Raw genomic sequence first — 24622 nt, forward strand, 5'->3', positions numbered from 1 at the left:
ACTTCTTTGCTAAATTTTCTTGAGCTAAGTGTATGTTATGTGTTTCTTAAATGAGGCTTGAAGCCTTATTATCTGCATTTATATACAGAATAACTAACATTAGAGAGGGAAGGAGAAAAAATGAAATTTGAGTATGTAATTTGTATGACTGAATGACAAATAGTTCATTTTTAATTAGTTAATCTTTCTTCTCCATGTCTTTGAAGCTATAAAAATAACAGCAACAAACAAACTTGTTTAAAAGCAGCATAAATGGCTGGCTGTTTCAAAGGGGAACTTGCTGGCTACCAGGCAGTAAACAGGTAATTTGTGAAAGAACTGTTACCTTCTTTGATTGAGATCCTTGCAGGTTTGTGTTTTGACATTAATAATAGATCAGACACTTGCACATTAAAAAGGAAGCAAACACACACACACACACACACACATATACACACACGGGGGAAAAAAAAAAAAGAGAGAGAAGGAAAGAGAATTGAATGTTTCTGTTGGACTTCATATGATTAAGCAAGTTCTCCATGGAAATATGCATGAGAGGCAGACAAGGAGAAGTTATATTTGCCCAAATGTGCACATGGCACCACTTAACACCTCTCTTGATTTCCTTATGCTAAACAAAGAGATAGCAAGTGCTTATACCAAGCTGGCACCCTGTCAGGGGGCAAGCTGTATAAAGTTTCCTGCTGTCAGGTTAATAAATGTTTTAAAAATATCCAAAGGCAGAGGTAGCTGTAGGAAGCTCATAGTAACAGTTGCCATTCTCCTGTGGATCATTTTTCTCTTTAATATCCTATGTAGCACTTGGTTTTCCTTGTTGTGTTGTCTTCCTAGGTTTTGTTCTTTCTGACACTTCTGGGTTCTTCTTTGTTTTAATTCATTTTCCTTGCAAAGCTCTTTATTCTGTTATGTCCATCACCTTTGGTCCCTCTTTTTGGAGAGATGGTAAGAGTATGGGAAGATCAGCACGATGGTTTCTTATTCTTTGATAATTGCGTATTCAGTATATTCATGTTTTTTTCATTACTGCTGTGTTTTCTGACTTTTCTTTGCAACTACCATTAGCACTAGTTCTGCCATTAGTACTATCAAAATAACATTTTGCTAGTTACAAAAATTGTTTCTGATGAGCTCAGTGACAGAAGTTACATTAAAATGACAACTAAATAAAAAATTAATGATGAGGGGCAAAAGCAGAATAAAATTAAATGTCATAATTTGTGGGTTTCAGTAGGAATACTATTTTGTAACAAAAATGGTTTGATGTTTCTTCATGTGAAGTCTCCCCCCCCCCCCCCCCCCCCGTATAAGAATCAAAATCAATATCAGAATGAAACAAAGGGAGATTTGTATTGTGACATGTCCTGCTTTATGTTGTGATACTGCTTTGATGCTCTCAAAAGCAGGTCTGAGCCCTTTTACTTTGAAAGCAGAGGTCATCTAGAGAAGAACAGTACCTCATCCCGTCTGACTAAATAAAACCTGCTGTTTTCAGAGAGACTGAAATTGGGTTTGTTCTGTAGATATTCCAGGGATATCTACATCTACCAAATCAATGCACAGCCTGCGCCCCTGCCACTCTCTAAAACATGTTTGTTTAACACTAAGCACTGCTTGGCTATTCATAATGGTAGTTTGGATTTCTCTGTTTTTATTTTAGGATATACAAAAACAGTTGTTGGAAGAGTGGGAGTTGTTTTTACCAGGTGTTTTTTCTTTTCAGAAAGGCAAATAGTCATTTTAAACCCTAAATAGTTTGGAGTTTTCTCAAGGAAAATGTTACGTTTCAGAAGAAAAAAAGAAAAACAAAAACATTTTTTTTGCTGCTATGACTACCTGAAAGTGGTGACAAAAGTTGTTCTGTTTTGTTTTTGTTTTTTAAATATTAAAATTTTCAGTGTGACAGGAATAGGATGTAAATTGTTCTATTGCAATAAAAAATCAGTCCTAATACAATTTTGTGTTACTCAAAATATTTGAATGTTACACAAATGAGAAATAAAGAAGATTTTCCCCTAAGAACAGTATTCACTACAGCAATCTATAATTAGATTGGTTCTTTGAAAACTACTGTGGAGTTTTTAGAAGCATTTTAATATTGGCTTTTAAAAATATTTGTGTACGTTTCCTTTCAGATGGTGGTTGAATGGTTTGATCATTAGTGGTTCTGTTAAGTTTTTTTCATTTTTGAGCTCATTTTCCTATTCCTCATTGTCCCACTTGTTAAAATCTTGTTGTTGAGTAATAAGTTATTAGCAGTCAATTTTCTTCCAGCAGAAGTCCTCTTGGAGATTGCACTGGAAGCAGAATCTTACCACAAATGCCAGTATTTTCAAAGTAGAGCTTCATTAAAAACACACCTGCCTTCTTTCTGTTCAGCCTTTTTCCTTTCTTATGGCCAATTTTGCAACTCTTCCCCTCTCCCCTTCCACTTGTTTGTGTGTGCAGAGATGTACACAGCATGCATGTATACACGTATACAGCACGTACATATATACTCAGCTGTGCCAGGCAGGTGTCACTCGGGTCTGCTGCTGTGTTTTCCCTCCGTGCCATCGAGGTGTGCTTTAGGTTTCCGTGCTTTGTTTGAAGCTTATTGTTTGGGGCAGGGTGCTGTTACTTGAAGAGGATGATCTAAAATCCGTGTTTAATAAAGGAACCAGAATTGCTTTTCAGTAAATATACCTTAAGGCATATTTTAATATATTGTACTATTAAGTATGTGTAATTATTTCTTGAGGTAGTAAAATATTAACTGGAGAGGAAGAAAGATCATTTGAATTCAGCCTAATCTCTTGAGCAAATACAATATGGAGCAGTTTTCATATTTTCTTTTGCATATAATTAGGATTAACTCACATGGTGTGGAGATGCCATGTTTGCTCAGTGATTTGATTAAACATGAGGCCAGATTCTGCGAGGTCTCGGCTGAGCAGGTTGGCAGGTACACGGGAAAGCCATGGGTTTCCATGGGGTATTTGTTGTCTTAACACCTGTGTGCTGGTCTGTAGCCTGCACCAATCTAACCTGGCCAGTGCTCTGCGTCCTCCCATGCTCCAAAATTAACATCAGCTAACCAAGCATTCTGATGGGAGGAATAAGAACCACATAATAGTTCTGATGCCTTCATCGTTAACAAAAGCTGAATTATTTAGTCAGTCCCATGTTATCATGGGTTTCCCTTCCAACATGCAGGTAGGTGTGTGTGCTGTGGGGGCTCGTTGGTTCCACGGCTGCTGGCTTGGCTTTGCAAAGCAGGCGGGAGCACCTGACCCGCTCTGGGGCAGGCATGGTTTGCCAGCATTGAAAACTATGTTGAAATCTTTCCTAAGAGAGGAGGTGTATTTTGTAAGGAATGTTTATTGGACTGGTAGAGCAAATGGTCATAAGTAGGCTTTAAAATATAAGGACTGGAAATAGGAATTATTACTGAAACAAAACCATGACTAGAAGAATCAACAATGATTAAGAAAGAAAAAAAAAAAGAACAGATATATACGAGCTCAAAGGTGATTGTAAATGTACAGGCTTGATGTTTCTCCTCCTTTCTTATGCTTCCTTGCTTCATACCATAAATATCTGGGACTGCAAGCCACAAATCTCTCCAAAGGAAAAATGAAATTTATAACTGGAGGGGGAAAAAAAAGAATTTCTTTGTACTTCTGTTTGCTAATTGAATATACTTTACTCTTAAGCACAGCAAATTTAATGATAATATCCAGCAAGAAAAATATCTCCATAAGTCATGTGATTATTATTTTTTTGTTATGAAGAGTGTGAAAGTAACTCTTGTGTGGCTCTGTGGCTGTGATTTGATGCAGTGCTTTCAGTCTTATTTTAACTGCATGGATACAGCACAGTGAACCTTCTCATAACAGTTGCTGACAAAAAAAAAAATAATCTTTCAATCAGCTGGTACTGTTCACTCTCCCCCAGCCCCCACATCTCTTCGCTTTTATGAGGCAATGAATAAAAGAGGGACCAGATGATGCGAAGGTTTACTTGGATGAGACGTCCTAGTCAATGAGCAAATTCAGGTTTGCGGGACTCCAGCTTATGACCCTGGACCTCTAAGGAATCGAGTCTGGGGGCTGAGCCTTTCCTGCATTGCAGTGGTCTCATTTGTGTAAAGTGGTGGCTGGTCTCTCTCAAATAGCAGTTTATGTATTTCCAGGCTGCTCGTGGGGTCTGCCCAGCAGGTGCAAGGGCTTTGGGTGCCTTCAGTGGGTTCCAGCATGCTGCGTCCACCTGGAAGCAGCAGCGGGGCTGGCCAGGGCAGCGGGTGCCAGAGGGGCACAGGGTGGAACAAAATTTTCGAGCAGAATCAGGCCCTTTCATTCAGTGATTAAAAAATAAATAAATAAATAAATAAATAAAATCTCTATACTGGTCAGGTTTTTAGCTATTTATTTTTAATATTTTGTTCTGTTTTGATATTTCTGTGGCTTCATACAACTGCCATATTTTGAAACAGGTTAAGGCAGTTTAAAAAATAAATAAATAAATAAATAAATATATATATATATATATATATAAAATCAGGTTCCCTAAAAGACAGCTTACTGCTGACTGTTATTTTGTTTATATCTGATATTTCTTATGGTATTCAGATGGTTGTAATAGACTAGCACAAGAGCTGCATGTCTTGTCATCTGTAGTGTATCAATACGTTTTTATAATGATACAATAACCTGAACCCTGTAACAGTTTATGATCCATTTGAGAATTCTTATGGATTCTCAGAGTGACGGAGACCTGAAAAAAGAACTTGACTGCTTTCGCAAAACTGGTGCTGTGACAGGAAAAACTAGTGCGCCTGTGATTTAGTTGCTAAGGAATCATATTGATCTGATTCGTCATTAAACTTTTAAGTTTAAAGAAAAAAAAAAAAAGTCGAGCTGGTTGAAGGTGGAAAAAATGGTGATGTGATTGTAAGGGTCTGCAATACAGGTAAGCTGTGCCATACCACTACTGATATTGATTTGTTATGATTAATAAATATGATTTTATGCATTACCCATGTACTGTATCCATAATAGTGCTTTTTTTAGAGCAGAAGAAAATTGCTTCTTGCTCTTTATTTTTCATTGACTATTTTTAGTCAATGATAAATAAAGAACTTTAACAGCAGTCTGAATGCAGGAAAGACAAGACTTTAAAACAGAACCTGCAGAACGTAGCAGTAATGAATAACCACTCAGCAAAGTATACGCATGCAGCCATCTTAACATTTGTAATGGTATTAATTTCCTACTGCTTTTTAAAATATGCTTCCACATGAGCTCTCAAAAACCATAAAAGCCTGGCATGTAAAGTAAATTGTTTGTCACTTGCTGACGACCTGCCATATTTATTGTCAGGAGAAATGGACATTAGTTGGAAAAGCAGTTGTTAAAGGCCAAACAATTTTTAAAGATGGCAAAGATGTGCAAGGGCTTTCCTTTTTCTAACAATGAGCCACCCCTTCAGACATCAAAAGACAAGATAATAAGACACTTCAAGCACAATTCAAGATTATATTCAACATCTAAAGGCTCATCTCTTGTCAGTTTGCATTTACTCTCCCAGGGATGTGATGCTTCTATCATCATTCTGTCAAGAGGAGTCTGGCAGAAGCGATGAGGGCCCCTCATTTCACACACTTAGTGTTTTTTATCAAATAGCCCACGCTCATTCTGATTCAGCCAAAATGGAGGGATAATTTGAAGAAGGTCATGCACAAGTACAAAAATCTTGTGCTGATTTGTGTGATTAGAAGGCATTAAAATTGTACGTTTATGTTAGTTCCGAGATGTTTTGTCAGTTTATTTAGTAATGCACTGTTGAAGCATTAAATATCTTTTTTTTTAAAAAAAAAGAAAAAAAAAGGAAGCTTACTTAAAACAACACATGCTCTATTATTTAGCAAATATTTTGACCAGTGAGCTATTTTAAGTGGCATTGTCTTAATGTAACCACAAAATGTATTCCCAGCCCCTTGCCCCTTTAAGAGTGGGATGTTGGGAGCTCCAGAGGTGAAAACTTGGCCCACTCAGACTCATTAGGATTTCCCTGGCTGGTGATTTCATTCCCGCAAGTTTCGTTTGCACAGGGATTTAGGGGGCTGAACTCAGCATAACATCAATATAAAGGTAATCATTTTAACAGCATGTGTAGGCATACCTGTGTACAAATTAAAATGGTACAACGCCAATATGGTCACTTAGAGAAGATGTTACGTGCAATGCACAAGATCTTTCATTTGGTGCATAAATGCTTTATCTGAACCTGTTTGAATCCCATTTGTGTGGGCAGTTGTTGTGGACCATGTTCTTCTGGTAGCCAAAGCTGTGACAAATATGAGTGTTCAGGACCTGAGCATTTGTCTCCAGTCTCTTCCTTCCACTTTTAATTCTGCAAACCTGTGATACAGCATTGTGTGTGCTATTCATAGTAACTTTTTTCAGCTAATTGGGAGTTTGGTGGTTTTGGGGGGTCACAAAGGAAGGAGGGGAATGAGAAGCAATTCTTCTGGTTGTTTTAATAGGACTTAGGTTAACAATGGAAGCACTAATTACTAGAGACAGCATTTGAAAAACAATGTCATTAATCCTATCAAAATAATTTGGTGTGATGGTGTTCTCAGGTAAAACCTAATAAACCCTGCATAGCAGTGGTCTCCAACCCTTTTTGATTGTGCAACCCATCAGTAAAAAATTTAATAAGCACTCACAATTTATATTTATTTATAAATTATATGCTTTACTACTGTAATATGTACACTATAAAACATACACAAAAATAAAAATTAAAAAAGGATGAAATAAAGATGAAAAATACTATTTGTGGTTTTTGAAATGTTATTTGAGATACAAAAAAATATTTTCTGCCCACACCCCCAGTGGAATGCCTTGTGCACCCCACTTGGGAGACCACTGCTGTAGAGAACAAAGACCTGAAACAGTAACAAGCAAAATGTCTGTCTGTCTAGGCACACTGTACTCAAAATCCTCAACAAAATGGATGGGCTGAAAGCTGTATTTATTTTTACGTCTTCTGTCTTACTAAATTCAGTGCGCATCCCCTAAATATGAGTGAGGGCAGAATTTAGTCCTTTGCAATTTTGACTGGCTAAGTCTTGAAAAGAATATCAAGGCTGTTTAAAATGTGCCAGCACTTTGCTTGTACAAGCTCCTAGCTTTTCAGGAAAGAAAATAATTCTGGAGCTTCAACAAGTTTTTTTTGGCATCTCTATTGGATGTCAGGAATGAAACTTTTCTAAGGATTTTTTTTTGCAGTAGGTATTATATTCATGTCATCTGGATCTTGCCACCTCTTGTTTTGGCATTACACAGCTCTGTTTTCTAACAAAGAACATGAGGAACTGTCAGGGACAGAAACACGCAGGTGGGATGGAGTAAAATTGTTTTCCTTGTTTCTGACTTTGATTTAAGCAACACAAATAAAAAGACCAGTTTGTGCCATCAGTGTATCTTCTGCCTGAAATAGGCTCCACTATACAAACCGTAGATGGACCATGTAAGCCGGTGGGCCAGACATCTTCATCTCCTGTTGAAGCCAATGGAATACGAGGCTGTTTAACCCCTCTTAAAGGGGAGCCACTGCTGAGAGAATTGGTTGGAGCTGCTCTGAATTTTGAATCAGGAATTTATCAGCTTTGCTAGGAAGAACTGTGAAGGATCATGCATTTGGCCTCATGGAAAAACTCTGCTCTGTGGCTTGCCTTTGTACAACACTGAAGAAAAGGTAACCTGCAATCACAGTGCGTTCTAAGGGTTTTCACTGAACAAGAAACCGCAAGGGAATTAGGAAGCTGTGAACAAATTGTCAAAAAGACAGATGGAATCGCTGACTGACCTACTGGTAAGATACGCTAACAACTTCCACCTCAGTGGTACAGTATTTATGCTGCAGTGCAGAGTGACTTCTCAAAGGAATTCGCTCTCCCACACATGTAAATGCCTTTGTATATATAATCTATCAATATATGTGCAGTATTTCTAGGGAACTTATAAGGAGAAGTGAGTCTGCATTTAAGCAGCTGCAGGTGTTTTAACTGCCAGACTGTTATGTCCAGAATAAACATAATTTTTTGATCACACTGAAAAAACCTGCTTTATTCGTAAGGCCTATCTATATTTAGAAATTTGGCTTTTTCTGAATTATTCTGGAAGGGAACTTATTTATGGCTGTCTCCACATCAGTACAATTGTCTGTGCATTCACTCCTGCTCTGTTCCACGCATCCAGCATCCGCGGGTTGAGATCGAGTGGGGAGGCAGGGAGATGCTTCCTTCGCAGGATGCTTGTTGTCAAAATGTTAAGGAGTGGCAAAGATTGAAAGGCAAATATGACCCAAAGGCAATATGAACATAATTGTGCAAGATCCGTAGTGCCATTGGAGAGTGCAGGTGGTTGCTACAAAAGGCTTGGATTCTGATTAGACTTTGATTTCTACTAGGGCAGGATTTATTTGCTAAGTTTTTACTAGGTCTGTGGGCCAGCTTGGGCCTGTTTTGTCATGATTTCTTTCACTAGAAGCATATAGGCTTGTGCTGACTCTTGTCACTATGTACATGTCTGTATTTTAGTGAAGTGACACTCCCCAGTATTTATGTTCATTAAAGAGCAGATCCTGAAATGCTGTAGTGTGTGGGGAGGGGAGAGAAGAATCGCTGCTGAGTTACAGTACCCTTGGTATAAATTCAACCCTGCTTGAATCTGTCCTAGTTTGCTTGTGTATCCTTCTTACTCAGTCCCTTCCTTGCTGCCCTATGAGTCTTCCTTCCCTGCGCCTAAGGCTGTTGTCCTGGCAGCTCTCTCTTCAAGCATGAATGTGCAGAAGACAAACACTAATAACAAATACTGTTAAAGGTCTGTAAATTGTTTTCCATCTGCTCTCAGGCCCCAAACTGTGGGAGTTGTCAGGATACATGCAGGGAAGCTAATACAGATGCTCAGTGCCAGAGAACAAACCAAACAATTCCTACTTCGAGCAGGCACTCTCTGTTTAAAAAGTATTTAAATGGTAGCTGTTGTGCAGTCCATTGGAAGCATTCACAGCAGGGTCCAGGAAATGAAAATGAATTTCCATAAATGAAGATGGAAAAGGCACTATGATTAACGCATTATGGATGTCTTACATTTCTACCTATCCTCATACAAGTAACAGGAATGGGTAGTAGCTTTTGCTGAAGTAATTACATTGATTTGCTCTGTGCTGCACCCCCAGCTGCTCTCTGAACCACTCTAAGCTGTTCTGGTAAGAATTACCTGCTACTTTTGAAAAGGCATCTTGTGATAAACTTGAAGTTCACATAGGAAGTTGTGAGAAAGAGCACTTCTCAGTTGGTGTGCATCATTATAGTGTTTCTATGGAGAAAATGTATTTTTTTTTTTTAAATAAACAGTTCTGTGAAATTGAAAACCAAACTGGAAAAGGTGGAATGGCAAATTAAGACATTAGTTGTGCATTTTCAATGTGCACAAAGGAATCTTCCCTTAAAGCTTTCACTAATCTGCAAGGAGACTAGAAGGAACGTGCACTTATGTAAAGTAAGTGCCTATTTAAGCTCCTGCACAATGCACTGGGTAATTCTGTATGCTTCTGGGTTAGTGTTTACATGAGTTGACTCTGCATTGTTTTCATGGGTAAGTGGAAATGAATAAGCATGCATAAATGTGTTTCTGAAGATACAATTCAAGCTTTTTGTGTTACCATTCAACTGTTTTTCTTTTTAAACTGTCTCTGACTGTGTCATCTCCTCTTAGAAAATTCGTGCCCAACGAACACCTTATTAAATCATTGATAAGATTCTGTTAAACTAACACTGGATAACACAGGATATCAGTCCCTGACAAGTAGATACACGTGCGCGCACATGCACAAAAACTTACATTTATCCAATTTTGTAAATGCTTTTGTGGGTTTACTTTTGAAGTGGAGCTATTGTTCAGGCCTAGTAGAATTATTGAAATTATTGAACTAGCTACTAAATAAATAATGAAACCCATGGCTACAAAATAAAACTTTGTGGTTTTAAAATCATTGCCATATTTCTTAAGCATCTTTCATTCTCTTCCCTGAAAAGTTTTTCACCAGCTCTTCACTCACAGACAGTTAAGTAAAAAGTAAAAGTGTTAAGTAAAATAAAATAAAATAAATAGAAGCTAGTTGCTAATTTTGCATATCCTTCTTTGTTTGTGTTCCTTGATCCTTAACAGACTCCGTTACCAGAGTTTAAGCCATACATCTCCAAAAAACATACATACAGATCCATTCAGTTTCACTGAAGGAAGTAAGGAAGTAACATCTCTGAATGTGGTAATAACTATATACTGATATTAGATACAACAGCAGGAGTTGAAGCAGGTTGCTCACTCATTTTGCAAACTGCAAATAACTTCTGTAAGTACTGGACATAGTCGGCAGTATTACATTTCTGCTATACTTTGTTTTCCTATAGGAAGACATGCTGCATTTTTTACAATATGGGAAAAGATGCTTTTTTGGAGGTGGCTAGCCCATGTTGAGTTCATGTTCTGTGTGATGTAGCCCACAGGTTGCAAGTGTGTAATCCAACCCAGGAGTGTCTTCAGGAAGGCTACCCTCTTAAATTATTCAGAGTATGTCATAATAAAGCCCATTAAGATTCAGTAAAAACAAGTGGCACTGGTTACAGCTGTAAAGAGTCAGTCTGCAGGAGATAAATTCTTAAGAATAGCAGCTAGAACTGGTCAATCAAAACACAGCCTCTTCGAGTAGTGCAGTTTAATACAGTTAGAACTATTTATGATTTATTTATTTATTTTATTTTTATTAGAGGGTCTTTTTTGGTTTTAACATGAATTAAAGGGGACATGTGAATGCCCAAAGACTGTTTGTCTGAGGCTCACCTGCTGTGAAGCTCAGGTACCAATACAAAATAATGAGATAATGAAATTTGTGGCATTTGGAATGTAGGTATCTCTCTAGTCAGCTGCAAGGAGGAAGGGGAAGGAGGTTAATACTGTTCTGTTTGTTTTTTTTTTTTCCTTTAATTGAAAAGGTCTGTGTATAAAGGCAGAAGCAGCAAAGTCTAGCTATTTGTCAGTCTTCCAGAAAGACAATTTTGTTTAAGTACCCAGTGCATCATAAAAATAATAGAATGTATTAGTGGATCTGTTACAATGCTGGGGACACACTCAGTGGCCTTTCCTATTCGCATGCTGTGATACTGGTTCTGAAATAACTGTCCAATCTTTCCAGTCCAACCTGCCTCTTCTTAAAGAGAATGGTCATGTAAGCGCAGGTAAGAGACAAATCTGCTTGTTTAATGGGAGGTGACAATGGATTCAGAGTATATATATATATATATAAAAATGTGTCCTGGTGGAAAATGCAGCTTCTGAACGTAGCACTTCCAAAATAATCAGTAGTCATTTAGGAATGATTTTTGTAGGTCATTTTGTTAGACTGCTGCCATCCAAAGAGGGGACTTCTGTGATGCAGGTTAGTGGCTGCCACTGTTGCATATTTTAGCCACACGAAGCATGGAGTTTTACATGAATCCATGCCAGTTTACTCTACTTTGTTTTTCTTTAATGCAATTGTAGTTACAAACTGTGGATAAAGCAGAGATCAAAAAGCAATGCCAAAATACTTCAATCTTTATAGCAATGTCATGCTATATTTCTTTAAAAAAAAAAAATTAAAAAAAAGTCAAATCTTCAGCAATAAAATCAAACTCAATATCATGAAGTGATAAGAAGCTTACCTCTCAACTTGCTTAGTTCATGAGAATTCCTATTCCATGCCATGTGATGGGGATACGCAGCTTGTAAGGTGACAGGGAGTGGTTTTGCTGTAAGGATATGATGAACTGTCAAATTAAGTTAATTGAGGCTTGCCCCGGAAGGTGGGAATAAGTAGTAACTCTGGGAGAAGTGCTGTGATCATCCTACCAGGCCTAAGTGTATGGAGGGAGCATGTGATCTTGGCACTGAGCGGTGCCTTCCGATGCTAGGATGAGAGTGCAGGAGGTGCGAGGTAGATGAATTAAACCCACACAAGGATTTGGTGGGTCTAGAGGCTGTGTCTACTACAACAGCTATACAACTGAAGAAGTACTTGGAACCTTGGAAGTCACCCTGTTTTTTGGGGTGTGATCTTTCTCACCTTTTGCATCAGTATGAGCTGGGGAGGATTCCAATGCGCACGTGTGGTGTGACAGTCCTCTTTCCTGGTCCTCCATCTATCCTTCTATATAGGGTAGCACTATCTCATATTGCTAGAAGGAGTGTTTATTTATATTAATTTAGTAAAGATTGCATGCATCTGGCCTATATTATACAAGAGCTAATTTCTGCCTAACCTCATTAAGGCCATTTACACCCAAACTCAGTGTGTGCAAAATGCTTTCTTGGCAGGATGGGAATGTGTTATGACTACTTAACACAGATCTACCTGTGGTGCAATGCGGGAAAGGCTTTCCTACTTCGGGATTATGTTTTTTATCTCAAATACAGCACAGCAATATAAAACCCATAAAACCATTTATTTTTTATAATCATGTATTGCTGTAAGTCACAGTTTTAGCTGACATTCCCCACTCTTTATTGACCTGTTTTGAGAGATTTTGTAAACTAGCTAATAAACCTTTGCTCTTGTTACAGTGAAGTTTAATACAGTAAGCTGCATTCACAGCTGAAATAAAAACTATAGTTTAGATCATTAAAATTGCTCTAAGTATCGTTAACAATAAACACTTCGGTATTTGTTCACAAATACACTTCTACATTATATCTTATTCAGTGCAAAACACTTTCCCTGATTCATCTTCAGTGTCCCATTTTAATGCATATATTTTTGTGAGTTTGGACTTAGCTTGTTTGCCTTAGGCAGTGCCAGATGCACTTTCCTGTAACTAAGTGTTAAAGACCTTATGTTGTTGCAGTAGCTTGGTCTTTGGGAGAGGTGTTGGAGTCTATGGTAGTGGAGGCTGCTCAGGGAGGTATTGAGTGGAGTAGATGCAGTTACCCTGCTTGTTTGTTCTCTTTGGAGAGTAAGGTGGCAATTTGGTCCCTAGGCATTGTACTTTGTGGGCTTTGTGAGCCTCTGTTAGCCCACGCAATGGTGATGATTGTCTGGTGTAGGTATGTGGGGGAGGTTCTCTCTACCACCTTGTTGTGTGTCTGTTGAATGTGAAGAGACTGCTATGGACGAATGATCTTGCACTTGCAATGATGTTGCTGAAATAAAATATGTGTAAAGGAGTTTTTGCCTGTGATGACTAAGGTAGTAAAAAGATGGGTGCTATTTTCACAAGCTGTGTGGCCCAGATTTGGAAGCACACTGTGAGCTTCTCCATACCTGTGAATTCTATGAAGTTTGATGTGTGGTGGAGCTCCTCTAAGCTCTCCCTACCCCCCAGCCTTAAACAGTGAGGAAAGCTTTCTTCTCAGATCTTCCTTCCTCAGCCTTAAGAGCCTGTGAAGACTGATTGGCACTGTCTGTTAGGACAAATAGATTTTACAAGTGTAAGTGAAGATTTCCTAGCTTCTGCAATTAACAGGCTTTTACCCTGGCAAAAGTATCCAATGTTTATTTCTCAAAATAAAGAACAAACCCTGGTTCCCATGGATAAGGAAAACACTTTCATTTCCAAAATGTAGTGGTGATGTTCATACTCTTTGAGTTCTCCTGGTGTTTGGAGTTTTTGCAGAAGGCCCTTCAAGTTTATCTCAGAAGAAAATCTTCAATGTGTAACTTTCAAATGCATGACCAGCTGGTGGTGGTTGTTGTGGAGCACCATGCTGCTATTTCTGATTATTTCTTCTTCTGTGCATTAAGGCTAAGTCTTCTTTTACAGTTATTGTCCATTTAACTAAAGTAGTTGGGAAAACATGTTCCATTTGTAGTGTGTACAGTTTGATACTGCTCTGGTGATAACTGGCTATGGTGAGTTAGTAGTGACTGTCAAAGGAATGAATTTTATGCCTGAGAAATATTAATGTGAGGTGCTCATGCATAAAAAAGAAGTTAGTTGGAATTTACATAACACTTCCTACACCTGCTTGAATGAACTGTTAGATTATTGTATGAGGCTGCCTCAGTTCAAATGCTTCAGCTTCTGCCATTCTCAATGGATTAGTAAAAATAATTGTGTAGTTTGACAGAGGAATTTATATTGTGTTTGAGAGTCTTTGAGCAAACACTAGAGAGTGAAAAATACATTATAGACTTGGTGAGCCATGCTGTGGGAAATGTAAACTAAAGCAGTGATACATCTTCAGCAGTTGTTTTCCTTTTACTACTTGTGAAACACTTCTCATTTTAATCAATTGTGAATAAATAAGATCTGTGGTATAAAGTGATGAGTGAAATTTATTAAACCATAACTATCATGCAATATTTACAGAAGAAGAAATAAAATCATTAGATTTCCCAAGGATAAAGTTAAATTTGATCTTCAAGGACATGCCAAAATCTATCCTCAAACTCAAATAGTTATGTTTTAAAGACTATATGGTTTTCCTTGTGCATATGTTTACATAACTTTGTGATAAGGAATAAAGTTGTTTTGATTCATTACAATCGAGATAGTTAAGTGTTCTAATCTCCGTAACTATTTAACTCTTTTGGCTTGTTCCTCCTGATTAAGAATGCAGTAGTTATTGATATGGTAGATGTTGACTGTAAGATTCCCACAGCTGCACTAACTGCAACAGGAGTTGAAACAGAGTTATTATAACCTGTACACCCAAGGGTCGTATGGAAGAAAGAACAAAATTAGATGGTAAGGGTAAAGCACTTAGTGTTCTCTAGGTTTCCCATGTAGAGAGAGAGAGAAAAAAAAAAAAGTGTTACACAGCTCAGAGGTCAAATCCAAGTACTCTGAAGACTATAACAGGGAAAAGAGACTAGTGGTTGAAAGTGCAGTCATAAACTTACTAGCTGTGTTTATACTATGAAATGTAGGATTTTATAATGATCTTATATTTTATACTACATTGTTTTAAAACAGTTGATTTATTCTTCTTAAATTTGATTTGAATTTGCTTTGTTCTGCATTCATTCCAAGTCACTCTGAACTTTCACCAGTATTTTATGTTTTAATAATGTGATCCTTTTCACTTCTCTAGCACGTTTTATTTATAGATTCTGAAGCTCCCTTAAAAATATGAAATTAAGCTTCAGATCATTGAGTATCACTTTCCTTTATAGAAAGTTAGGATCTTAAAACCAATAAAATCAGGAAAAGTTTCCACCTGTTGTTTGTCCATGTTGATTTAACATCAGATTTAAATACTTTTTTATTATCTGTATCATACTTAAATAATTCCCTTGATATTAAATCAGGGCTGTCTGATTAAACTAGAGTTAAACCACTTCGGGAAATACTGGGAAATACTGCAAGCATTTTGGAGAGCAGGCAGGACTTGAGAAGTAGTCACTGGGAGTTGTCTGCTCTGACTCACTAGAGTATGATTGCTTGTTTCTCTATGCAGTTAAGGAAGTTGGTCGTTTTGGTCATGCACCAGGCAGCAGTTGTGTGTTGATCAGACAGCCATGGTTTTAATTCTGGTTCTAGCACCTAGGATCACATGAGTGCATCATTTAAAGGCAATTCTCTAGCATTAAAGTAGTTGATATTTTTACGTACTGTTTTATTAATGTGATTGGACCTATATTTCTGATAAGATATCAGATTGCAATTTTGAGGCCAAAGTGCTGTATTTGTATGGTTTAAATCTGGCTCAAAACCTTAAAAAAAAATCATATTCTTTAGGAGGCAAGATGCCTCACTAAGCAAATATGGCAAGAGCATCAGGACAATCTCTTGAAGCAGTAGTAACTGGAGTTTGAAATTTGTGTTTGTGAACTTCTGAAAGTCACCTAGTATTCAAGGCAGCAAGAAGGGGGAGAACTGTATAAAGAGCCAGCTCATTCTGCAGTAAAAATCCTACTTAAATGACAGGCTTGGACCAGCTGCAGGACTGAGAAGAGGTTTTGTGTAGATGTGTGCGATGCTTCTGACGTGCTTGAGGAAGATCCTTTGCACCTACTTTTGCTGCTGGTCTGGGGAGCTTCTGAAGTTCTCAGCCATAAAGACTGAATGCAGTGAGTTGTCAGACCAGCACAAAACTCATGGACTGTAACACACAAACTGTGGTAAAAATCCATCAAGTACATCTGCACTATTCTGAGCTTCTGGAAGGGCCAGTGGTGGGTTTCTTGGTTATTTTATTTTTTAGAGTAGAGGGAGATTGTGGTGGTATTGTAGTTCTTGGTTCCAGCCAAACTCATTGCTATCATCTACCATCTGTCTGGAAGTCATCTGGTGGAGAGTGACAGGCTCTCTCTTACTTTGGCCCTAGATCTTGCTCCTGTGTGAGGCAGTAGCTTCCGACAGCGTTTTGAAGACTCCCAGTTCATGGAGTGCAAATCACTGCACTGGATGCTGGGACCAGAATTCATGCCAGGCTTCTCTGATATCTGTAGGTATTCAGCCACGTGCTGCCCACGCCAAGCCCCAACACCATAAGCTACACACCGGTGGTCACTGACTCAGCTTAAGAAAACCTGTTGAATTTAGTCTTCAGTGGATCTTCAAAAACCCTCGTGCTGCAAAGTGTTCATGGTTAATGTTTTAATAAATTCTTTCATGATTTAAGATTAAAGGTTTGGCAGTTTGTAAATTAATTATTAGCTTACGTTGCTTTCTAAAACAGCAGATGGTTTAATAAAAGTCTACTCTCTAGCTGCCTTCGCAACATCTGAAATTTGCCTTCTCATGAGAGCAGCGTTACAAGTAAGTATAGTGAAAGAAAGACAGTGAGATACTATAGCAGTTTCATGGCTATGTAAACAAACCTCCTTTGTCAGAATTCAGTCATCTTTAACAGCTGAGAGGTGATGGTTCTAGCGATGGTGATCACCTTCCAGATGATAGTACCTACTTACCCATCTCACAGTAATTTAAAGAGGAGCCATAGCTCATCCATCTTTTTCAAGGAGTTACAATGAATATTTGACTGTGAGAATTTAGCATTTACCCTTCATGGGTCAGTGGACAGGTTAGACTTAAAGCATCTTTAGGGAGAGATTATTCTAATAAAGCCTCCTTACACACAACATATACTATACTAGTATTTCATGTTTCTTTTAAAGAAAAAAAAAACGTCTGAGTAGCTGGCTGCAATTCTTAATAGTCATGTAGATGTATTTCAGACAGAGCATCCCCACAATTAAAGGATAATTTGGACTTCTGTAGAGAGTAGATTAATTGAATTATTTCATTTAAACCCTTTGGGGGGGAGGTAGATATCTATAACAAATTAACAGAAAGGTACTTTGTTACTTGTTTTGAACCAGTGTTCTAGGTGCACACATCTTAAAGGAAACTGTTTTTATATTATTTTTGTTGTTTCCTTCTCATTTAATCCCAATTTCTATAAATTTCTAATTTGTGTTTGTAATGGTTTACCTAAAAAAAAAATTTGCAAGCCATACAAGCATAGAGTGAGATCTTAATTTAACATTTCTAATGAAAATACTGCACTTATATTTTACAGGCATAGAATTTTTTACAACAAAGTAACAAATGTAATATATTTTTATGTAGGCTGCACGCTTGTCTTGCCTGATTTGCATCCACAACACTTGTTATGCTCAGGAGCTCACAATAATTTTAGAAGGTAGTTCAGGACAGGGACTGAAGAACATCATATTTAGTTAAATTGGAAAGGGATTTGGGCTGACAGTGTGAACCGGGGAGGGGGGGGGGAGGGGGGGGACGGACAGGGGGAGGCTTTGCATATCCCATTTCCTTGCTCTGTCATTAGAGAGAAAAGTTATCTGTTCCTCCCTTTGTTAAGTAACTAATGGAAACGCTACATGTTAAGGATGTAAAATGGTATGAGTGTAAAGAAAGGCAGGCCTTTGCTTTTGCATTTGAAAATACTGTGGTAAACACTGAGGAAGAGCTGATGATATTTTTCTTGCCTGTAAATAACTATTACAATTGCCATGTCTCATGTCTTTAGGAGGATTTGGCCTCCTACTGGTGTTTTTCTATTAGCGAATACCAGGTCTGAGCATCTATAAAACAATAAGTGAAAGATTCAAACCTCCTATAGTCATAAAGAAAAACTCTAATCTGAGCAGTGTAAAGTGATGCACTGACATCTACCTGAGGTCTGTGAATCTGCTCAAGTCTCTGCTAAGGGATGTGGGAATTGTCTCATGTTGAGATAACTCTTTGAATCTTTATGATGACACTGGAAATTACTTTTTTTTTTTTTTTTTTTTTTTTCTATTACAAATTGATTCAACAGAAGCAGCAAGATATTTTTGTTTTGTTTTCCCCCATACTCTCAAGTCACTTTCTTGCTCACCAAATGTGTTCCTCTCATTCTATGTCCTGCAGTTAAAACCTCAACCTTGTTCTCTCAAAACTTGTGATGCTGATCAATGTCTGACAAAAATAAATAAATTAAAAAAAAAAATAAAAAAATAGTATGCCGCTGTAAAATTTGGTGGAAGATTAAAACTGAATTAAATGAGGAAAAAATATATCTCTTCATATTTACTTCAGTTATTTTAAAAACAGAGTTGAACTGCTTGGAGGTTTCTAGCACTTCCTGGGAGTACAGCAGAGTTCAGCCTTCTGCTGCAGAACTTGGACCAGGAGGGTCCAAGTTCTTGCTCAATCAGGGAGCAAGCCAGGTTACCTAAGGTAAAATTGGAAGCTCTCTATCTAGGCAAGATAAAAACTAGTATTTACCGTGCATCTTCTAATTCTTAATATGTAGGATGACATTATTTCACTTTAACTCAAAGGAAAGTTTCAGAGGCAGTGAGTAGCAGTAGGCTAGGCAGAAATCAGTATAAAAAGGGTTTTTGGCAGAGGAACTTGTAGGGGAAGACGTACGAGGAACAGCTGAGGGCACTGGGCCTGTTCAGCCTGGAGAAGAGGAGGCTGAGGGGAGACCTCATCGCAGTCTACAACTTCCTCGTAAGGGGGTGTCGAGAGGCAGGAGACCTTTTCTCCATTAACACCAGCGACAGGACCCGCGGGAATGGGGTTAAGCTGAGGCAGGGGAAGTTTAGGCTTGACATCCGGAGGGGGTTCTTCACAGAGAGAGTGGTTGCACACTGGAACAGGCTCCCCAGGGAAGTGGTCACTGCACCGAGCCTGTCCGAATTTAAGAAGAGATTGGACTGTGCACTTAGTCACATGGTCTGAACTTCTGGGTAGACCTGTGCGGTGTCAAGAGTTGGACTTGATGATCCTTAAGGGTCCCTTCCAACTCAGGATATTCTATGATTCTATGATTCTATGAATGAGCTCCCAGATTTGGGAATTTGCTTCAGTGAACAGAATTAGAGCATAAAAATATGCCAGGCAGCTTATGACAGGTAACAGAGAGAAAAGATGGTGCTTCAAAGAAGGTCTTCCCAAAGGACTCAAGAATCCAGGGTTCAAGTCACAGTTCCTTTGCAGTTTGCATGCTTCCTATGACTCCAGTGGGTGCAGTCCAGATTTTAAGGTAAGGCAAGATCAGTGCCACTTTTTCAGGAGTGATTTAGGGTCATAATTATTTAAACATGGGAGCTAGGTATTTAAACACCTTTAAAACTCTGTTCTGTAGGGTATTAAGAGGTTAACTTCCATTGATTTTTTTTTTTCCACTGAGTTTTTAGTACCATATGTGTATTGAATGACGGACCCTCGAAATAGCTGAGGAGGATCAAAAAAAAGAATAAAGTTAAGAGACATAAATTTAAGGCAGTTTCATATGTCTGTAGACTTTCTCCTAAGAGTTTCCAAGCACTTTAGCTTAATGCTAGAGTCTAAGCACTTCCAAAGTACTTGCTCTACCTAGGTTCCCTGCCTATAAAGCAGGGATAATAGTTTCTCCCTGTCTCACAGTGATAAAAACATTAAAAGATTGTGAGATTTTCCAGTACTACGTTAATGGGGGCTATATAAACACCTTAGATAGTGAAAAGGTAAGTTGAGCTGGCAAAGCAGAGGTCACGAGCAACTAGAGATGAGATGTAGAAAGGGGCAAAGTTGTGAAAGGCCTGGAAGGCCTGGTAATAACTTTATATACTGTATTATGTCTAGGAGGGAGAATTTCAGTTTTCACTGACCTTTATTCTGAGCTTTTTTCTCCTCTATTTTATTTACAGTTACATGTACTGACATTTGTACAATTTCACATTTGTCAGAGAGAAATCCTGCAATTTTCTCTTTCAGATTTTGTTTACAATTGTGTTTGTGAATCACCCTTTGTGATTACCATTCTATTAACTATTATGACAGATAATTAAAGCTTGTAGCAAGGGTGCAAGGCTCACTCTTGTAATAATAATGAGTCCACAGATATACATGTGTTTGATCTGAGAAGGAAATGTAATGTGGAATTCTGAAACTTTTTGTAAGTTGTAAGAACTAGAAGAATCTCATATAGCAAGGGTTGCCAAACATTTTCCACTGTAAGAGCATGTTTTCAGAATTTTATTATTTTATTAAGCACCAGTTTGACTCTTTAAATTCCAAACTAAAATTTCCCATGTCATGTGATTGCCTGAGGGTAACTTTAGCCTGTAACAATAACGAATTGACCATCTCCTGAACTAACAGCAGGGAGATACTTATTGCCCAGTATTGCTGATTTATTTTAGCTGGTCTCTCTCATATACCAGAACACGAAGATTTGGTAGGCTAGTGTCCTCTCAGTGGCTCTTTTAGAATCTGCCCAAATTTGGCTCTATTGAGAAATCTCCTTTTTCACACTCTGTTGTGTTAGTAGTTGGCAGCTAAACTACTGGCAGAGTCTAGCTTGCATCCAGCAGTGCAGTTCAGCTCAGGTGTAGAGACTGAGCAGGATTTCCCCCGTTGCTTGTCCATGATTCTGTGGCCACCATGGCCTGAAACACCGAGTCCAGAGAGGGGGTTTGGTGAGGGATAGCCTGGGTGTGAGAGAAAAACAGTCCTAGCAGGTACAGACAGGACAGGCCAGTAGTAACTGAGGACAATTACTTCTTCCTTTATGCCAGAAATGACTCTGTTGGGGTAGAAATTTCAAATTTCAAAATCCCCTAGAAAAATGCATCTTGCCCACATGGAACTCACTGGGCTGACAGGAGCCCACTGCCTACTCATCTGAGCTGCGCAGGGAATCAAGAAATCCAGGTCCCACTGAGGGGCCCTGTTTGGAGCTGCTGCTGTGCCATACGGTCTCATCTCTGCTGCCTCAGATTGCTTTTTTTGCGTCAGGGCTTTAAGATCACACTGCTGATTGCTTTAAGGTTGTGAGGTGACACCCCTCTGGCCCAGGTGTAAGTGTTTCCCAGTTTTTAGATGCTTGATGACAATCTCATTTTTCTTTTGGCCTAGTGACCTGAGCGAGGATGTCTCTCTTCACTTAGCTTGAGCATGTGAAGTACTAAGCATATTTTCATAAAATGTATGAAGGAGGAAAATCTCCTTAGCCTCAGGATTGCATGTAAATTTCATCTTCTAAAGTTAGTGGCCATCCTTAGGAAAGCTTATACTTTAGGTAAACAGATGGCCTGATCCTGGTCGTGCTGGAATAGTGAGATTTTCCATTATAGCAACAGATACAGGGGTCAGGCCTAGAAGCTTCTGAACCAAGAGTCTGGAGAAAATTATCTTTCAGACCCTTTCATAATTTTAAAGGTGCTCACTGAGTGATTCTCTTCTTGCTTGCCTCATTTTGACACCGAGTTATCTGGCTAAAAACCAATCTTGCAAAAGACCCTTTCGAAGATGATCCTGCCAGAGGGCGACTTCTTCTTTAGCAGTGCTGAGCCCTCTCACCACAAGGGAGAAGGGTTGTGTATTGAAGATATTTGCCTCTCAGCACCTTGCAGTATTTCACCTAATATGCCTGATCTTGCAAGTATGTCAGATCTGTAACTGTCATATGACAGGTTGGAAGGATTAGCCCTACCAATTGCCCTTCAAGAAGAGTTCTCTAATAACAAGAGGAAAATAGTGCACATATGTGTAGGTGTGTATCTGTAATTGCATGCAAACACACACGTATGTTTAGACTTACTTACAATTGACTGTTTTCTGCTTAGCATAGAACTTTTAAAGAATATATAGGGACTATCAATATGTATATATATATAAACACATGCACACAAATGTTTCTGTCATCTATAGCACATTAAAAAGCAAGACATTCTAGTTTGTTGTTCTTATTATGGAGCAACTTAAAAATGTGTGGATAGCATGTGTGTTAGTGTGTCAGTTCCTCTATTTCAGAAAAGAGCAGCCCACAGACATGCAATCCAAAGTTGCTTGGTATTTTTAAGCTGAAATTAGATTCATTGCTTTGATTATTCCATTGTGGGCCCCAAGTTATATTTTAGTGTCCTTCACCCTTTTCTCCTTTATTATTTATAACCCACACTCTTTGAGCAATGACCAGGACTAATCTGTAACCTTCTGTCCTTCTGCCTGATTCGTTCTCTTTTGAAACACAAAGATTGAAGCAAATATTCTCAGACTCTCCGTTAAAATATAGATAGATAGATATTTCTCCCATATGTCTCATACTGAAATAAGACTTAATGGAGGTTTTGCTTTCCTAATTCAGTCTCAGTGGACCTACTTCAAAGGAAAAAAGCAAAGGACCAGGAAGTATATATTTGATATTCATTGTATAATAATGTATCTACTGCACATGCATCCAAGTAGGTATTTTACAGGCATTCACCAAATGACTTGTGTAGCCATTTTGTTAGATTAATGCATCGATGTTTTGTGTTTGTTCCCTACCCTCAATGTTTTTTGTTTGCCCTGCAATGTTAGCTGCACCTAAATAAATAAATTAAATAGCAATTCATTTGTGCTCACTCTGCATCACAAAGAAGTGGGGCATAAAACAGCATTAGCAGTGAATCCCCCGAGGACCAAAGAACCTCACAGGGGGCTGGTCCTCTGAATGGTCTCTGTCACTCCCTAGCAGCTAATGACTGAAACAGGATCCATTGCCACTGGGAGCTTTTAATTTCCTTACATAGTACAGATTGCTCTGATCCAACGCAAAGTGACAGCTACCATTTCAGTACAACTCATTAACAGCTTTTGCAAAAGCCAGCATGCACCATGTCTTCGTGGATGCCATACTCCTGTGGTGTGTTCATGCAAGCTAGAATTTAGCCTTCAGAGAAGTTATAAAATAACATAGTTACAGTTATAAATAATGCAGTGTCTTGATACCTGCGTAAAACAAGCAGATTTTAAACTTAGTATTTAAACTTATTTAAGCTTACTACTTAAACTCATTTTGAGGCAGAACATGTCCATACTTCAGAACAACTTGGGAAATCTCAAGGATTTATTTGTTTGGTGAAAGACCAGTATTGGTCATTCATAACCAAATGGTCTTCATGACCATGTATTGGAGAGCAGGGAGCACAAAATAAAGAAAGCTTTCCAGAAAATTTAGAAAATACCAAGATAGTTCAAGGGGGAAGAGAATTCAAGAAAATAATTGGAAAATTAAGGGAGACTTTTCAACATCTCTAAGGCACATGGAAGTGAATAGGATGTAGTTATGTCTGTCAAGCACAGATGACAAATACTAGAATAACTTATGTGTTGGATAGGTTTCGTGTTTGTATATTTTTGTAAGTACTGGGAAACTGCAGCCAGATCTGATCTCTTCACAGTCAGGGGAAATGTCTTGGTTTAATTTATACAACAGTGTTTATTTTTCCAGCATGCATATAAATAGGGAAAATTGTACAGCTGAGTTAGCAGTTCTGGCACCAACTGACTTTCTTTCTTTCTTTCTTTCTTTCTTTCTTTCTTTCTTTCTTTCTTTCTCTCTCTCTCTCTCTCTCTCTCTCTCTCTCTCTCTCTCTCTTTCTCTCTTTCAATAATTTTTGTTAGAAAAACAAATCTACTGAAAGCAAGGAAAAAAGAGACTGGATTTTCATTTTCCAGGGGGACCATTTGTGTTCAATAGGAGAATAGCAGCATAAATCTATGAGATTACCAAGGTGCTCTTCATCCTTCAGCCCTTTGAGAGGGGCAAGAACTGCTCAGCTGTGGCCTACTAATCCCCACAAAACTGATGAGTACTGGAAGGATATCCCAAATCAGAAGCAACACTGATGTTTGCCCTATGATGAGTTTATGGGAACGTGTCCATGGTGCTTCTGTATTAGTGTCTTGGATCAAAACATATCAGAGTAGGGCCAAAGTCTGAAATAAAAATGCATAGTTACAGTAGACTCAGCAGACCTTGCTAAATGGTTTATATTTAAGGTTTTTATCAACCCTTTTTCAGCTCAGTGAAACTGAAGGTATTCAGTGTTTTCAGTGGTCATAGGGAAGAAACTATTTTAGAACTGAGACTGTAAAATATTCTGTAGGCATTTGCTGAAGGTGGCATTTACAGAATGAGATGTTTGGAAAGTCTAATAGGAAATGGGTCACCTCCAAGTATAGAGTCCTGGTTCTGAAAGATGTCAAATCAGGTGGCACAGCTTGGGGTGTGCCTTGCTGAGTACAGGCAGCCAAGCTGCAAAAAGTGTTCATTTAAGTAATTTCTTTTCCTAGGCTCATTTCTAACTGGTTGTGAAACTGTTTGGA

The 24622-nt window shown here is 38.3% G+C and overlaps 1 protein-coding gene and 1 long non-coding RNA gene across 6 annotated transcripts in view; one reads left to right on the plus strand and one right to left on the minus strand.

The window, feature by feature from the left end:
• The window catches only part of POU6F2 (POU class 6 homeobox 2), a 323051-nt gene that overhangs the window by 63394 nt on the left and 235035 nt on the right, over nucleotides 1–24622 (plus strand). The window lies entirely within an intron of this gene.
• On the minus strand, nucleotides 10916–12246 carry LOC140001742 (uncharacterized). Its single transcript, XR_011807263.1, has 3 exons — nucleotides 12154–12246; nucleotides 11753–11839; nucleotides 10916–11598 (listed from the first exon to the last, which is right to left on the minus strand). It is a non-coding gene; the product is annotated as an uncharacterized lncRNA (long non-coding RNA).

Source organism: Anas platyrhynchos, chromosome 2 (assembly GCF_047663525.1).
Source record: "Anas platyrhynchos isolate ZD024472 breed Pekin duck chromosome 2, IASCAAS_PekinDuck_T2T, whole genome shotgun sequence".
In the NCBI taxonomy this organism is placed as follows: domain Eukaryota; kingdom Metazoa; phylum Chordata; class Aves; order Anseriformes; family Anatidae; genus Anas; species Anas platyrhynchos.